At 40.3% G+C, this 9808-nt stretch overlaps 1 long non-coding RNA gene across 2 annotated transcripts; it reads left to right on the top strand.

The window, feature by feature from the left end:
- Window positions 1-5380: 5380 nt before the first annotated feature.
- LOC141041802 (uncharacterized) lies at window positions 5381-9285 on the top strand. 2 transcript variants are annotated; one of them, XR_012203414.1, is made up of 8 exons: window positions 5655-5849; window positions 6775-6916; window positions 7014-7169; window positions 7278-7407; window positions 7512-7573; window positions 7916-8053; window positions 8537-8642; window positions 8768-9285. It is a non-coding gene; the product is annotated as an uncharacterized lncRNA (long non-coding RNA). The 2 variants fall into 2 exon arrangements; XR_012203413.1 differs by lacking the exons at window positions 8537-8642; window positions 8768-9285 and having other exon boundaries at window positions 5381-5849; window positions 7916-8358.
- The last annotated feature ends 523 nt before the right edge of the window (window positions 9286-9808 follow it).

Here is a 9808-nt window from a genome sequence, read left to right as displayed (position 1 = left end):
ATTATGACGATATCCAAGGCAATGATCAATATATAGGCATCGCGTCGAAGATTAGTAGACCGAAACGATTCTGCATCTACTACTATTACTCCACACATCGACCACTATCCAGCATGCATCTAGTGTATTAAGTTCATGGAGAAATGGAGTAATACAATAAGAATAATGACATGATGTAGACAAGATCTATTTATGTAGGAATAGATCCCATCTTGTTATCCATAATAGCAACGATACATACGTGCCTCGCTACGTGATACGTCTCCAACATATCTATAATTTATGAAGTATTCATGCTGTTATATTATCATTCTTGGATGTTTTACAATCATTTTATAGCAACTTTATATCATTTTTGGGACTAACCTATTGACATAGTGCCTAGTGCCAGTTGTTGTTTTTGCTTGTTTTTTACTTCGCAGAGAATCCATACCAAACGGAGTCCAAACATAGTGAAACTTTGTGGAGATTTTTTTGGACCAGAAGACATCCAGTGGGCCAAACAAAGTGCCAGAGGGGAGCCCCGAGGGGGCATAACCCACCAGGTGCGCCCAGGTGGGTTGTGCCCACCTCGGTGGCCTCCCGCATCGCCTCTTCGCCCTATAAATTCCCAAATATTCCAAAAACCCTAGGGGAGTCGATAGATCACAAGTTCCGCCGTCGCAAGCCTCTGTAGCAAACCAATCTAGACTCTGTTCTGGCACTCCGCCGGAGGGGGAAATCATCACCGGTGGCCATCTTCATCATCCCGGCAGCCACCATGATGAGGAGGGAGTAGTCCACCCTCGGGGCTGAGGGTTTGTACCAGTAGCTATGCGTTTAATCTCTCTCTCTCTCTCTCACATGTTCTTGAGATGTCACGATCTTGATGTATCGCGGGCTTTGTTAATATAGTTCGATCATATGGTGTTTTTCCCTCTCTATCTTGTTGTGAATTGAGTTTTCCCTTTGAGATTTCGTTCTTATTGGATTGAATACTTTTATGGATTTGAGAGCACTTGATATATGTCTTGTATATGAATACCCGTGGTGATAATGGGATATTATATTGATTCACTTGAGATATGTTTTGGCACTCAACTCGCGGATTCCCGAGGTGACATTGGGGTAATCTATGCATAGGGGTTGATGCACATTCTCGTCTTTAGTTTCTCCGGTAGAAATCTTGGGGCACTCTTTGAGGTTCTTTGTGTTGGATTGAGTATTATGAATCTGAATTTGCTTTGGTGTTATTTTAGTATGAATTCTTGATAGATCGATTGAAAAGAATAACTTTGTGTTATTTTAGTACGAACTCTTGATAGATCGATCGGGAAGAATAACTTGGTGTTATTTTAGTACGAACTCTTGGATAGATCGATCGAAAAGAATCGCTACAAACAATTTTTCTTATGTTGTCCACTAGATAGGAACTTTGGAGTGATTCTTCATCACTATTTGAGGGATGGTTATATGATCCAATTAGATTAGCATTGTTGAGAGATTGCACTAGCGAAAGTACAGACCCTAGGGCTCATTTTCAAGCATTGCAATACCGTTTGTACTCATTTTTGTTACTTGCTACCTTGCTGTTTTTTATTGTTCCTGTTACAAAAATCAATATCTACTATCATTATTACACTTTTATCACCATCTCTTCGCCGAACTAGTGCACCTATACAATTTACCATTGTATTTGGTGTGTTGGGGACACAAGAGACTTTTTATTATTTGGTTGCAGGGTTTTTTGAGAGAGACCATCCTAATCCTACACATCCCACGGATTGATAAACCTTAGGTCATCCACTTGAGGGAAATTTGCTGCTGTCCTACAAAACTTTGCACTTGGAGGCCCAACACGAGTCTACAAGAACAAGTTCTATAGGAGACATCAAGCTCTTTTCTGGCGCGGTTGCCGGGGAGGTGAGTGCTTGAAGGTATATCTTTAGATCTTGCAATTGAATCGTTTTTTTCTTGTTTTATCACTAGTTTGGTTCATAAGAGAAAACTACAAAAAATATGGAATTGAGGTGGCCTCATATCATTCGTCTTTATCATGTCTTTCTTGAAAATGATGGGTCGGAAAATTGTGCTCAATTGATAGAAGAAGAATTCAATAAAATGATTGGCATGAATGATGAGCATGATTGCAATGTTGTTAGTATGAATTCTATTAATATCCAAAATGCTAATGATGATTGCAAAAGTCATGACAAAAGTGTTTCTTATAAGCATGCCAATTTTTGTGGAGTGGAAAGACTTTGTGAAGACGTGCCTTATAGGAATGATAGATTTTGTAAGAAGCATAAACATGATAGAACCAATTTTTTGCTCAAAGTGGTAGATGAATTTTCTACAAAATTATGTTCTCTTGGTCCTATTACTTGTGAACTTTGCAATAAGGTTGGTCATCCTAATTTCCAATGCAAACTTTTTCATGATTGAATCATGGCCAAATATTGTAATGATTTGATCACCCTTGAACTTCATAATGAGCTTTGTCTATTTTTGGGGAGTGAAGAATGACACATAAAAATAGTTGGTTTGAAGTATTCATTCTCACGGACGACATTAAAACTAATCTTAAAAATATCTATATATTTTGCATGGTAAATTGCAATGAGAATGCTTATATCTATACCTACTAATAAAGGAAGGTACGTTTCTCCAAATTTTTCATCCGTTCACCAACGTAAAGTTTTCTTTCTATCCAAGGTGGTACTAAATTTTGTGTGCATCCGTCTGCTATAACAGAAAAAAACAATTTTTGTACATGGACCGCACGCGCTGTGGCCCAGCGAAGCCAACCCACTTATTTATCTGCCCAGACAGCTGTGAAAGCCTATTTGCCACATGCAGCGTCAAATAGTCGAAGCTTCGCACAAGACGCCCAAGACTGGGCCGGCCAATTTTCTTTTTTTCTGTGTTCTGTTTCTGTTTTTTTCCTTTTCCTTTCTCTTTTTCATTCCTGATTCTTTTTTCCTTCCAATTTTTTATTATTTCCCCTTTTCTCATAAATTAAAATCTTGAAAAAATCATTCAAAATTTCAATTTCCTTTCAATATTTTAGAAAAAAAACAGATTTCAAAAATTTTGTTTCCTATCTTGTAATATGTTCAAAATTTTATTTTTTTGTTCCCATTCCAAAATGTGTTCGAAATTTGAAAAATCCCACTTTTTCAGAAAATATTTGTGTATTACAAAAAAGCAAGATTTTCAAAATAAGTTGCGTTTTAAAAAATATTCCATATTTTAAAAAAAAATCTTGTTTTAGTGGAATGTTCACAAATTAAAAAAATAATGTTCATGGTTAAAGAACACATTTTCTACACTTGCGAAATGTTCCAAACCTATTCAGACATTCAACAAATGTTCGTGTTTTTTTCAAAAGGTTCATGTTGTCAAAAAATGTTTATGAATTTTATAAAAAATCTAACTATTTCAAATGATGTTCGTCTTTTTCAAAAAATGAACAAAATTTTCAAAAAATGGTTCGTACTTTTGAAAACTGTTTGGGGTTTCAAGAATTGTTCATGTTACCAAAAATATTTGGCAATTCATAAATATTAATCTATTTTTTGAAAAAAAATCAGATTTTTCTTTTGAATTTTACGCTGCACCTTAAACATTCTAGCCGGCCATTGGTTAGCAGGACCCGTTTATTCGAGCGATTAGCAGCCCATGGTCAAGTTTCTGAGGTTGCAAGTTCGATCCTTCAACACGTCATTTTTAAAATTTATATCGTGCCTTACAAACATAGGTCATTTTGGTGCCTGCCAATGGGCCGGCCCAGATGTGAACTGTTGTGCGTCCCACGCGCTATTTGACGATAAAAGAGAATATGCTTGTTGGCTATAATTGAAATATATTGTGGGCACGTGCTAATAAAAGAGAATATGCCGGTTTGACTCTAATTAAGAAGAATTTTTGGCATGTGAGCGCTGAAATAATTAAAGAGAATAAACCCTGATAAAAAAGGACTGCCTGGTTATGCATGGATTATGGTAATAAAATGGGATTTATGCGCTGCAATTAGTAATCCATTTGGTTACGTTGTCGTAGAAGAGAGTGGTCAAAGCAACCGTGCCCTGAAGGTCGCCGCGCAGCTACCAAATGAGAAGACAACCACAACCCCGACACGGAGGTGAACCTGAAGAAAAAAAACACGAGTTGGGTGTGGTCGCCGTTATGCCGACTAATGCCACCACTATCAACATCTCGCGGGAAAAAACATGACTCGTGAGAAGACCACAACTCCTCTCTCTGTCGCCCCACCACTGTGGATACGTTTTTCATGAACACATAATTTATCTCTCTCGTTGCTTCTCGAAAAAATATCTCTCCCATTGCAACGCACAGGCATATGTGCTAGTTGCCAACTATAGAAAGATGGGAAAATCAATAGAATATAAAAGGAATACTAATGAAAGGGTAAAGATTTCCACTTTCCCTCCTATTGTCTCTCGTGATGAAATAGGTGACGAGGAGGAGCTCTCTATTCAACCAATCTCATCAATAAGAAGCTCAAAAAAATTAATTAAACCCACACATGATGTGGTGAAGAAGAAGAAAAGAAGAAAGGACGGAGATAAAAAGGTATCCCTCCCAAATAATGTTGCTCCTATTGTTGTTGTGCCTCATCAAAATGAATCAAAAATTCTGGAAGATGATGCACTTGATGATGATATTGCTTCTTTGTCTCATGGCATAATGTCCGAGAGCACTATTGATGATGATTTTGTTATGCCTATTGCTTGTTGTGATGATTATGATTGGGAAGATAATGATACTTCTTATAATCTTGGAAATCTTTTTGGCGCCAACTTGGGAAATTATGATGATAGCAATTGTTATACCGTTGGTGTTATTCATACTATTAATGATGAGAGTGATTATGCTTATGATATGCTAAGCCACAAGCTTGGGGATGCTATGTTTGACGAGAATGATATGTTTGAGAAATTATTTGCTGCAATTAATGTTTGTCCAAGCTTGGTGATGCTATGCTTAATGAAGACGATCTTTTTAGTCCCCTATTTTGTATGATCAAATTTGCTTTGATGATTGCATGCTTCCTATCTATGATGAGAACAAAGTTTCTACTTATGATGATTATTGTGATAATACTTATCTTTCCCTAATCCCTATCCCTATTTTTATTTTTTTTAATAATAAAGCAATTGTCGCTTCTGCCCGCTCGCTCACCGTCGCGCCACTTTTGCTAAAACCCCCCGTGTTTCTCAGTAATACAACCCGCAATCCCTCCTTAAGTGTCTATTGTGAGAAAACGTTTCGTTCTTACACAAAGGACCCTGCATTTTTAGTATTCAAAACTTGGTGGTTGCTATCGAGCAAGCTAGAGGTCGAGGCTGGCCGCGATGCAGACGACGCCGGGCACAGCGGTGACGTTCTCCGGCCAGATCCGGTCGAGGAGGCGCGGCAGGGGCCGGATCCGGATCCGGTGGCAGGGACGGCGTGGAGGCAATCTAGGAGGCGCGTGAGGAGGTCCAGCGGCGGGGCTTGAACTTCAAGTTCATGGCGGCGGTGTTCCTCGCCGGTTCCAAGCGAGATGGCGAGTTCTGGTTGGGTCTCTCCATGGCGACGGTGGCGGGGCGCGAGGAGAGGTCGGGAGGTCCTGGCGGTGCCCGACCCCTGCGCGGGGGTGGGGATGAGGTGCACGGCGGCAGGCGGCATCAACTCTCCTGCGTGCGGCCAGAAAGAGAGGGAGAGAGAGATGAGAGAGAGAGCCAGGAGGAAGAAGGGAAGGAAGGAGGCTTGAGGAAGGGGCGGCCGGATCCTGCGAGGCTGGGTTGGAGCCCCGGTGGTCGTGCTGCTGCTGTTGGACGGCGGCCGATGGGACAAGTCCCTAGGTAAGAGGAAAAACATGTGCTGCATTGGCACATTTGATGCAGAGCGGCCACCATAAGTTTCTCCCCTACTTAGTATTCAGATTCCTCTCCCTTCTCTAATCATTATTGAGATATTCCATTGCTATTTGATGGAGAGCAGCCACCAAAAGTTCCTCATTTGATGCACAGCGGCCACCGAAAACAGTTATCTTTCTCTCTCTAATTGATTCTCAGCTACAGAATGATGTGTCTGCGTGTGTTACTTGCTAATGTGATGGCTAATGCATGTGGATTGATTCATGAATTAGCAAAATATTTCCCGTGAGATGTGCTAATATAGAAATTTGATGTTTACAGTGCCCTCTACTTGTTTGTTGTTATGCCTATAAGAGATTATCTTTTTTCATATTTTAAATAGAAAAGCCCAATACGGTTGATCTAGGCCGGTCCGCGGACGGCAAGAATGCCTAGATGACCACCATGCCCAGCCACGACAGGGCGATGTACTTCTCTGGTGATGCCTGTGTGTGGGTCTGGACTTGCTCCGGTCCGGCTACACCATACTGTGTTGGATGACATGGATGGGTGGTGCCCGAGTTGAAGATGGATCGTTGTTTCTACAATAGACGACGTGGACGGTTGGGATTGATCACATTTATCGTGAATAGGTGGATAACTTGGCCGTTATCAGCAATTATATGACGAAAACCAGAAGTGGCAACGCAAATAGAGTGCCTAATGCGTGTAAGGAATTTTTTACCCGTTGCAACGCGCGGGCATTGACTTATATTTAGGAATGGAGGGAGTATCTGCCATGTCTGTCCTTATCACACTTTGTATGATTATGATAACACAAGCAGCCCTTCTGAACGAATTTGGTCTGAAAGTAAAATATTGTGCTCCTGTGATATAGCCTTTATTCTCCTCTGTTATGATTTTTTTTCAGGTAGAATATTGATCCCTTGGCATCTCCTACTCTTGAGCTTAGGTGCAGCAGCAATATTTCGTGGTGACTACCACATGAACTACACTTTCATATGGTTCATCGCCTTCTTCGAGAGCATATTGATCAAGAAGTGGACTATAAGGTCCTCCCTCCTCTGCCCCTATCTCTCGATCAAGCAGTGTGATTGCTAGCAAAATTGTAATTTATTAAATTACTAATATCTTTCCATTGCATTGCAGGTGATTGTTTTCTGCACAGCAGCCATGGTGACTGAATTTATGTATATAATGCTTCGAGATCTGAAACTAAACGTCAGAGAGATAAATTCAAGAAAGCCTCAGCTTTATAGGACACGTATATCTGAAGAGTTACGGGATTCCAATCGCCTGATTCTGGTAACATCAGATGTTTCAACACGTGGAGTGAATTATCCATATGTTACCCCGCCCATTGGGAAGATCCTATGTCACAGCCATCGGCCTTGTGTCTGGAGCCCCTTGCAGGTGTACTACCGGCACAAACTCTCCAGCGCGGGCAGCACAAGGAATTTGGTTTGGGCCCTCATCTGTAGGTCATGACGGCTGATGTTGTCCTCTTCTGCTATGACGTTGATGTTAAATCCCTTCCTCCAAGGTAATTAGACAAATCACCTTCATATATACAACTTTGTTTCTCCCCATGTTTCACTCAGCCCCTACAATATTTCATGGAATTTGTGAGCTTTCTTCTGCATCCAGTTGCAGGTCAAACATTGTGTGATACACCAAAGGATGTATTTATGGAGGAAATTGATGTTCAGGTATTGTAGCTTATTTTCACAATTTTGAAATGGCGTGATTTTGTTGATATAGGTAATTGGTGTAGAAAATATAATGATTGTATGCTCAGTTTTAGTATCATGATGCTATCATACCCATAGTTGTGTTCTGCATCTTTTTTAGTTATGTTCTTTCAGCTAGGCTTCTGGTGGAAGTATAAAGATCATTTGGTTTAGAAAATTATAGCATGATATAGTAATGTTTTTGTCTTGTCAGAGATTTTTACATTGTTCTGGATTTGGAAAGCTGGTTGAAATAATGGAGATGACATTCTGCGTACATATTAAAGATGCTAATGAATGTTCTTTCTTTTCTCAATGCAGGATGCCTGAGTTGGATTGGGCTCATGCCACATTGATTGAGAAGATTGTATACCTCACATATTGCACGAGACCTACTGATGCCACCTGCTGTTGCCACATCAATTTCATATAGTCTGACAAGCTTATCCTGAATAACAGGTAGATGGTGAAAAGCAATGACAGAAAGCAGCACCTTTTTGTTTCTCAAGCTCACAGAAGACTTATTTTAACTACTGGCTTGATTCGGTGTCTCCTTCATGTTCTGCCAACAAGACTTCTTGCACTAAAATTAACTGATTCTGTGAAACCATTGTGTACATCATTTGTAAACTGGTGCGTAGTGGTATGTTTGACCCAGCTCATATCTTTTGTCAGTGACACTAATGACTTCTTGCAAAGTGAAGACATGTAACCATTTTTTTGGCTTTAATGTTCCCTATTTAATATACCAGCCACCTCCTAAACTTTTTGGTGCATTAGGGGTGGGTTATGCAGAAATCTAGCGGAAGAAATCTGAGTTCAGTCAAAGTTCTATATCCTTGCCATAAACAACAATTTATTTCTTCCGGCTTTCTATGAAGCGTTAGCATGACTCCCATCTTGCATTGACCATGTAAATCTTCATCTCGTGATTTTGGCCAGGCCACTGAACGAAACAAACGCCTCTAGAAAGGACGACCGTAAAACTTATCCGAGGTTATGGAGACCTTTGACATGATGGTGGGCGAGCTGGGAAGCTCCTTGTAAGGTATGATATTTCTATTACAAATCCAAGCAATACCTCTACATAATCCTAGCTCCCAGAATTGCATTTTATGTAGGTTAGTACTATAAAAAAATTGATGTTTTTACGCCCTCTCTCATGTGTTTCAGAATTCAGAAGTCACCCACTCATGGCGGAGAGCTACGGCAAAGCCGGATGGGCCGTGGCCCGCCTAGGCACTGAAGCAAAAAATGCTTTATATGAAGCCCAACCAACAACGCGTTGATTTTCAGTTTGATAGCAAAGTTTGTAGTCTCTGGCCAGCCCAGCTTTTTTATGGCAGCTCTGCCACTGCACCCACTTTCCAAGATTTTGGGACGGAGCTACACGGCATTAAGCGGTGGTACATGCTCCATCCTTCCATAAGGTTGAGCAAATACACGAGACTACATGCGGGTGACAGTTCGGGTTATAATAGGCATATCTGCAGTTTAACCATCTGGAAGCATGCCGGAGATTCTTCCATGCAAGTTTGGCGCTGAAACGTATCCGGTGTCGCTTACTAATTAAGTAGTTGCTCGCTCGCCCCTCAGAAAAAGTTGAGTTACTCGGTAACTTGAGGAGGATAAATAGCCATTCTGATTACTACAAGACTCACATTTACATGATTAGAATTGCATATGGTCTATCTGAGATCGGACTGAGAATAGATTACCCTACAAAAAATGAGATATCAGACTGAGATTGATCAAACCTAAACAGATTGTGGTCTGTGGAGTCTGAGCTTTATTGACAGCCTACAGCCTTACTGTTGGGGGCTGCAGGCAATACCTTTTCTTTCACAATATCATGTCTTGGATTATTGTTTATATAATGCATTTTCATGCATTATTTAATATATTAAGGCATTGTTTTAGATGATAATGTTATTTGATTTTAGTGAGCTAGGAACATGGAATTTTTTTTAGATCTTTTAGATCGCTACTTTTAGTGATCTCAAAGAGCTTATATTAGTTTACAAAGGAAGTATTTTTTAAATTTGTTTCCATTGCCATGCATGAAATCTTTCGACAGTGTATCTAATAAGTGTAGATGAGATGGGGGTGCCGTTCACCATCATGGCAAGTTTGTGAAATTAAGTCGGTGCAAGCGGAGGCTCGCGAAGTTGAAAAGGGATGTAAATGGCAAATAAGTGGTGTCCGCAAGTCCCG

Source organism: Aegilops tauschii, chromosome 2 (genome assembly GCF_002575655.3).
Source record: "Aegilops tauschii subsp. strangulata cultivar AL8/78 chromosome 2, Aet v6.0, whole genome shotgun sequence".
NCBI classification, from domain to species: Eukaryota; Viridiplantae; Streptophyta; class Magnoliopsida; order Poales; family Poaceae; genus Aegilops; species Aegilops tauschii.
Note: the sequence above shows the minus strand (reverse complement) of the source record. Positions and strands in the feature narration are given on the sequence as shown.